Source organism: Aquarana catesbeiana, linkage group LG02 (genome assembly GCF_042186555.1).
Source record: "Aquarana catesbeiana isolate 2022-GZ linkage group LG02, ASM4218655v1, whole genome shotgun sequence".
Classification (NCBI taxonomy): domain Eukaryota; kingdom Metazoa; phylum Chordata; class Amphibia; order Anura; family Ranidae; genus Aquarana; species Aquarana catesbeiana.
In genome coordinates, this window is record NC_133325.1 from 37725283 (window position 1) to 37732690 (window position 7408).

The 7408-nt window shown below is 43.2% G+C and overlaps 1 long non-coding RNA gene across 2 annotated transcripts; it reads left to right on the forward strand.

Annotated features, from left to right (window-relative positions):
* The first annotated feature begins 1000 nt into the window (after window positions 1–1000).
* LOC141129731 (uncharacterized) lies at window positions 1001–5585 on the forward strand. 2 transcript variants are annotated; one of them, XR_012241857.1, is made up of 4 exons: window positions 1001–1247; window positions 2477–2558; window positions 2913–3061; window positions 4905–5585. It is a non-coding gene; the product is annotated as an uncharacterized lncRNA (long non-coding RNA). The 2 variants fall into 2 exon arrangements; XR_012241856.1 differs by lacking the exon at window positions 4905–5585 and having other exon boundaries at window positions 2913–3969.
* The last annotated feature ends 1823 nt before the right edge of the window (window positions 5586–7408 follow it).

Consider the following 7408-nt stretch of genomic DNA (forward strand, 5'->3'; position numbering starts at 1 on the left):
ATCTGCCCAATGGGGACACAGACAGCAATGATAACCTGACAATCCACCCTCCATACATCATACAATCAGATTGTACAATCATATCCGCCCCCCACACACATCATACAATCATACATAGTTGATGGCAGATCTATAGGAGATCGTACAATCAGATTGTACGGTGTGTAGAAGATCGTAAATCAGATTGTACGGTGTGTAGAAGATCGTAAATCAGATTGTATGTTGTATAGGAGATCGTACAATCAGATTGTACGGTGTGTAGAAGATCGTACAATCAGATTGTACGGTGTGTAGAAGATCGTACAATCAGATTGTATGGTGTGTAGGAGATCGTACAATCAGATTGTATGTTGTATAGGAGATTGTACAATCAGATTGTACGGTGTATAGGAGATCGTACAATCAGATTGTACAGTGTATAGGAGATCATACAATCAGATTGTATGTTGTATAGGAGATTGTACAATCAGATTGTACGGTGTATAGGAGATCGTACAATCAGATTGTACGGTGTGTAGAAAATTGTAAATCAGATTGTACGGTGTATAGGAGATCGTACAATCAGATTGTACGGTGTATAGGAGATCGTACAATCTTCTATGGAGGTCCAGGACCCCCCTTATTAGACGGATTAGGAGGGAAGATATGATTGGACGATCATCTATAACACCTGGATTGGATGCACAGTAATAAAATGGAGGGGGAGGGGGAGATATGATCGTTATGGTGGATTGGTAATGAATCTCCATACACAGCATCAGATCCATCATCCAATAAGAGGAGACTCCATTACACTAACTCCTCCCCCTCCCGGCTGAGACACCTCCCCTCCCTCCGCACATGAATGACCAGAGGGGGAGGGCTGTGTTTAGGGTGGGCGGGGACAGGGAGGGGGTGATGTAAAGACACTATTGTCTTGTGGGCGGTGTTTTTAGGGATGGGCGGGCCACAGCGCCCGCCCCCTTCCCCTCACGCTGTTAGATCCCATGGCCGAGGATTGGGCGGAGCCTGATTGGGGGTAAACAGAGACTAGTTCTCAAACAGGTCCGCTCCGTATGGTCACGTGACTCCCTTTTTCTCATCTCACACAGACTGAGAGTAACAGTGGCATGCCCATATATGGGAGGTCCCTGGCCGAGTTGCGCAGTGAACAAGTGGTGACGTCACAGTATAGCTCCCTTCTCAGCCATTATAGTGAGTGCGGAGCTGTGCCAGAGTCATTCTAGTCTGGAGAGCGGTAGAGAGAGGTACGTTGTATTTGTTGCTCTGTGTTCTACATACAATTATCCATAGAATGTTCTTCACTGATGGCGAATCATTCACTGACATGACATAAATATAGAAATAATACATAGAAGATAATATAGAGAGAAATCCGTCACTAATATATGAACTTTTATTATTATTTAAATGTATAGAAAGTAAATGTTTTATTTCCAGCGCCGGGGTTGTGGTACCAGTTACTGGGGAAAGTCTTTCTATCCATTGCACACATCGTATTTATACTGGTTTATAAGATTGGAATACTTATTTCCAGCGCCGGGGTTTTTCGTATCAATCACCGGGAAATAAAAATCACACAAAAAAAAAAAAAAGTATCCATTTTCAATGCATTTCAATTAGAAAGTGCGTTTTTGCTGACATTTTTTAACCACCAGGCTTTTTCTGACACCTTATGTAACAAATGAGTATTTTTTTTTTTTGCTAGAAATTTACTTCGAACCCCCAAACATTATTATATATATATATATATATATATATATATATTTTTAACCATTTTAGCCCTGGAAGATTTACCCCCCCTCCCCCCCTCTTCCTGACCAGGCCATTTTTTTTCCGATACGGCTCTGCGTTACTTTAAATGACAATTACGGGTGGGCTTTGCAGTTTTTTTTTTTTTTTATGTCACGCTGTATTTGCGCAGCGGTTTTTCAAATGCAATTTTTTTGGGGGAAAAAAAAATAATGCAAAAAAAAAAACCACAACACAACTCAATTGTTTAGTAAAATATGTTGTTACGCCGAGTAAATAGATACCAAACGCGTTAAAATTGCGCACGCTCGCGCAACAGCGACTAAAAGGCGTACATTTTAAAAGCAACAGTATAAAAATAAATGAATTAATGAAATAAAAAAAAAAAAATGTTAAAGTGACCCCCTACCCCCCCCCCCCTCGTTCAAAGGCGAACGCCTGGGACGGTCCTGCACAAACGCAAACAGCAATTGTCCAACACATGTGAGGTATCACCGCGATTCTCAGATTATGGGCAGTCATTCTATCACCAGACCTTCTCTGTAAATCGTTTTATAAAAACTGTACTGTTTAATGCGCTATAAGGGAACAGGATCTCTCTCTCTCTTTTTATTTTTTTTATATATGTATATATATATAGATATATTTTTTTTTTATAGGGTTTACTTTAACCACTTAAAGTAAAAGAAAAAAATTAATCGTTTTGTTTTTTTTCTCTCTGCAGGTGTTATTCTAGACTTATTTGAGCGTTCAAAGAGATTTTTCGTAGTTGGATTCTGAATTTATTGTCAAGACAGATCTAATCAGTAAGTGTCTTTTTGTACCCTTATTATATGTGCCCTTTACTATATAAAATTGTATTATTGTCTTGTTTTCTTAAAGTGGAAGTTCAGTTACCACCCTTTTTTTTTTTTTTTTTTTTTTTTTTTTTAGATCCTTTAAAACTTTTTGTAATATCTAAGTCACCAACTGATGAGTAACTCTTTTAAAAAGTGTAATATAATTTTCACAGAAAATAACGAACCTTAGAAATATTTGGAAATACTTTTCGCCTCCCCATCTAAAATTTTAAACAAAAAAGTTTTGGAGCAGAGTTCCACTTTAATATTTCAACTTCACGTCAACTCACCATTTCTTTTATTTATTTATTTTTTTTTTAGGTGAAAATGCAAAACAGAAAGGAAGTGCGTCAGAGTGAGGAAGTGCGTCAGAGTGAGGAAGTGCGTCAGAGTGAGGAGGCGTTCCTAAAGAAGAAAGCACAAGCGGACGCAGTTAGGGAGGAGGAAGCAAGGATGAGGAAAGCAAGAAGGTGGAGACAAGAGGAGATAGACAGAGAAGGGGAGGAGCTCAGGGAGAATGAAATGAGGATAAAGGAGGAAGTGGCGAGAAAGCTAGAGAGAGAGCTCCAAGAGAAGAGAGAAAAAGTGGTCGCAGGAAAGGACAGGAAAATAGAGGGGGACAATCTGATGGAGGCCGAGCCAATCAAGAGAGCCCTGAAAAGCGCTCTCAGGAAAAGCAAAGATCTCAGCAAGAAAGGACGTGAGAAGCGAACCGCTTCCCATGTCTCATTTGGAGGGACGTCCTTTATTAGTGCGGTCTCAAGTGAATACGACTATTCACAAGGGAGAGGGAGCGAGGGGGAGGAAGGAAAAAGAAAAGAAGAGAGGGAGAGAACAGAAATTGAAGTGGAACAAGGAGGAATAGAGAGCAGAAGAGATGACAAGGTTACATACAGCCAGGCCAGCATAGTAAGTATCCCATAATATTATAATGCTTAGGTAGCTATGAAAACATGTACAAGAGGGCGCCTGCGCCTAGTGCACTACCTCCAAAATCATTTATTTAAATTCAAATAAAGTAATATACTCACAAAAGCCAATTAGAATCAAGCTAGACAATAGCAGCAAGTGAGATGGGCACTGAAACGGGGGTCTGTCCCCCCCCGAAACGCGTAAGCTTCTTCATTGTGTGGCGTCGGTGGCGATGCCAATCACACTTTCTGGATTGCTGTTTTTGTCGAGCTTTTGTAAGTATATTACTTTATATGATTTTTAAATAAAATGATTTTGGAGGTAATGCACTATGCCAGGGGTAGGCAGCTTCGGCCCAAACTACAAATCCCATCATACCTCTGCCTCCAGGGCTCATGCCTGTGATTGTCAGGGTCTTGCAATGTGTCATGGGACTTGTAGTTTTAAAACAGCCGGAGGGCCGAGGTTGCCCACCCCCCGCACTAGGCGTTTGCGCCCTCTTGTACATGTTTTTACAGTTTTCTGAAGATTGCCCAGTCTGAGGAGGGCGGCGTGGCTGAAATCATTACGTGCCACAGCCCCTGGGTGATGTTCCTTGGTCTGAGCGCTGGATGGGCTTTTTTGCTTAGGTAGTTATAGTTAAAGTGAGTAACAAATTGTCACCCCAGCTCAACTGCTAATATAAAAGTCCACGATCCAGTGCTCTAGCCGGGACATTCAGGCCCCACAGATACGATACTTAAATCAGGAAGGCTGGCTACACGGGTATGCTCCTGAATAAAAGTACTTTATTAGTTATATAGGTACAGGCTGACGCGTTTCGGCTAGGAAGTCTTCATTAAAGCATAATCTGATGAAGGCTTCTTAGCCGAAACGTGTTAAAGTATAGCCTGTACCCATGTAACTAATAAAGTACTTTTATTCAAGAGTTGCCAGCCTTCCTGATTTAATTATAAAGTGGTTCTAAAGGCTGAAGGTTTTTCACCTTAAATGCATTCCATGCATTAAAGAGGAAGTAAACCGCCAAAGTTTCTTTTTTTTTTAAATCCTGCAAAGTAAAGGAATAATGTGCCAGTATGCATCGCCACTCAGCTGCACGCTGTGAATGGCCGGGCAATCTTATTGGACCTGTGACGTGTCCCAGAAGATTGCAGGGAGGGAGGGGGGAGAGGTGATCTTCCTTTCCGGTGCCAGGGGAGGAAGTGGGAGCTGGGTGCCTCTAAAAACAGGGTACCCGCTCCTACTCCCAAAAAAAAAATGACATGCCAAATGTGGCATGTCAGGGGGTCACCATCACTTAAAGCGGAAGTTCCATTTTTGGGTGGAACTCCGCTTTAAAGAAAGAGTAGAGTGACAAATCTGTGCTTGCACTTACCTTCTTGTTCTTTTTTTTCCTTATAGGCTCATATGGAGAGGAGTGGAACTGACGAAAGGAAAGCGTTCCAGGCGAGTAGGCTGGGCAAGGTAAAAGAAACGTGGCCGGGTAAGGGAATAAAAGAGATGTGGGAAGAGGAAAGACAGGAAAGAGAGGAGGAAAAGGAAGTAAGCCAAGCGAAAAATATCCGGCTGAATGAGCTAGGAGAGATAAAGAGATCCTGGCCAAGTCACGTTGAAAAAAGCAAGGGGGAAGGAAGAAAATGCACAGAAGAAAGTGTCATTGAAGAAAGTGACACTAAAAAAAAATATAGGGAAGGAAGTGGCGTTGGAGAAGGTGCAGGGGAAGGAAGTGCAGGGGAAGGAAGTGCAGGGGAAGGAAGTGAAGGGGAAGGAAGTGAAGGGGAAGGGGAAGAATGTGGAGGGAAAGAAAAGTCTGAAAAAGTCAAGACTACAAAAAAGAAATGGAGAAAATATACTTTGAACTTCAATATCTCCATACGTCCTGTAAAACAAGCCAGGAAGATAGGTCATTGCTGCCAAGGAATGCTGAGTTGCCTCCTAGGACCCCTGTGGAAGACATTGAGAAAAGTAAGTACCGTGTAATATTATACTGCTTAGGTAGTTACATAGTTAAATAGCTGAGGAAAGACCCAGGTACAGTATATACAATACAGTCTCTCACAAACTGTAGCAGTTTAGGACTAGAGGAACAACGACCTCTGGATAGTTGGAGGTCATTCTTCCTCATGGGGAGGGGGGGGGGGTCACAATTAGTTAATAAGAAGTTATCCAGTGTTAAATGACAGATCTGTAATGAATTCTCCTTTCCTTGTGAATTGGTGGTGGATAGGTGATTGGCGATGGCAGAATCTTCTTCTATCGCTTATTCCAGGGGTAGGAATAGTGATTGGGAAATGTTTTCTAGTTTCTCAGCAATGGTTATTCAGCCTGGTCAAGGCTTCCCATTGAGGATCCCTCTCACTTCCCTCAGGACCCCTAGTAAATAACGTCCTCCCCTTTTGACGTTTATACTCTTAAAGTACTAAAGTCATGACACGGGGTGAACATGTAGAAAGGGTTCCTATACTTTACGCCGAATTCTCAGCCACCTATCAGGCCGACCTCCTCTGTGGAGACAACTACCTTTATAAAAACTGCCATTTTTGGAGAAACATATATATCATAAATGACCAAGTCCTATACTGAGAAGTATTGCAGAAGTGACAGGCTGTCTGTGATGTAACTGGAAGGTGATAGTCCTGTGTTATATCCACTAATCCTTTTTTTTTTCTCTTTCCACAGAAAATGTGCAGCTTGAACTTCGCCTGCTCGTGCGGAAATAGAGAAGAATAATCAGACCAGAGTGAGGCAAAGTGTTCTGAGTAATAGCAGGACCCAAATTCTAGTTGGGAGGGTAAATATTGGGGGGGATTTGTGCTAGGAGAGGAAGAACAAATTCAGGGGAGCGGCAGTAGGTAAAATTTGTTCTGGGAGGGGAAATATTGGGGGGGTTGTGCTAGGAGTGGTTATTTGGGGGGATTAATGCTAGAGGGATGGGATTTATTTATTCAAGGGGAGTTTTGGGGGAGTGGCAGAAGGTATGTACTGTAAGAGGGGACATTTGGGTGGGTGGGGGAGGGGGGGTGCTAGGAGGGGAAATTTAGGGAGGGGGGGATGTGTTAGGAGGGGTGATTTGTGTGGGGGAAGGGGAGATTTTGGAGAAGGGAAATTGTGCTAGGAAGAGAATTTATTTTTAGGGGGGGGGGGGGGGCAGTCTTTAAACAGCAACACAGGACATAGTTACTTGTGATGTGACCAAGGCGAAGGCAGAGCTCCTCTGGGCGGCTTAAGTAGGCAGAACTGATGAGCAGGATATCATCAGCAGCTGTGTAACTGTGGGAAGAGATGGAAGCTGGCAATTAGCCGACAGCTGATCAGCCAGCTCAGAGAGGGAAGGGCTGAGCCCAGCCCTGACAACCACTTTAAGGATTCATCTAGCGTGCATCACCACGGCCATGTGGAGCACATGGGGGAGGGAGGGGGGCGGGGCTCCACATCAACATGTTTCGTCATCAGTGGAAACATGTTGACGTGATGCCCCTCCCTCCCCCTTGTGCTCCACATGGCCGTGGTGATGCCCGCTAGATGGATCCTTAAAGTGGTTGTAAACCCTTTACAACCACTTTTTGCTACAGGTAAGCCTATAATAATGCTTACCTGTAGCTACACTGGATATCTCCTAAACCTGCACAGTTTAGGAGATATCCTCTGTATTTGCATGTGCTGACGTCAACAGTACATGCGCACAGAAGCAAACTGAATTTATTTTTGGGGGGGGGGCAGTCTTTAAACGGGAACACAGGAGATAGTTACATGTGATGTGACCAAGGCGAAGGCAGAGCTCCTCTGGGACTGGACGGCTTAAGTAGGCAGAACTGATGAGCAGGATATCATCAGCAGCTGTGTAACTGTGGGAAGAGATGGAAGCTGGCAATTAGCCGACAGCTGATCAGCCAGCTCAGAGAGGG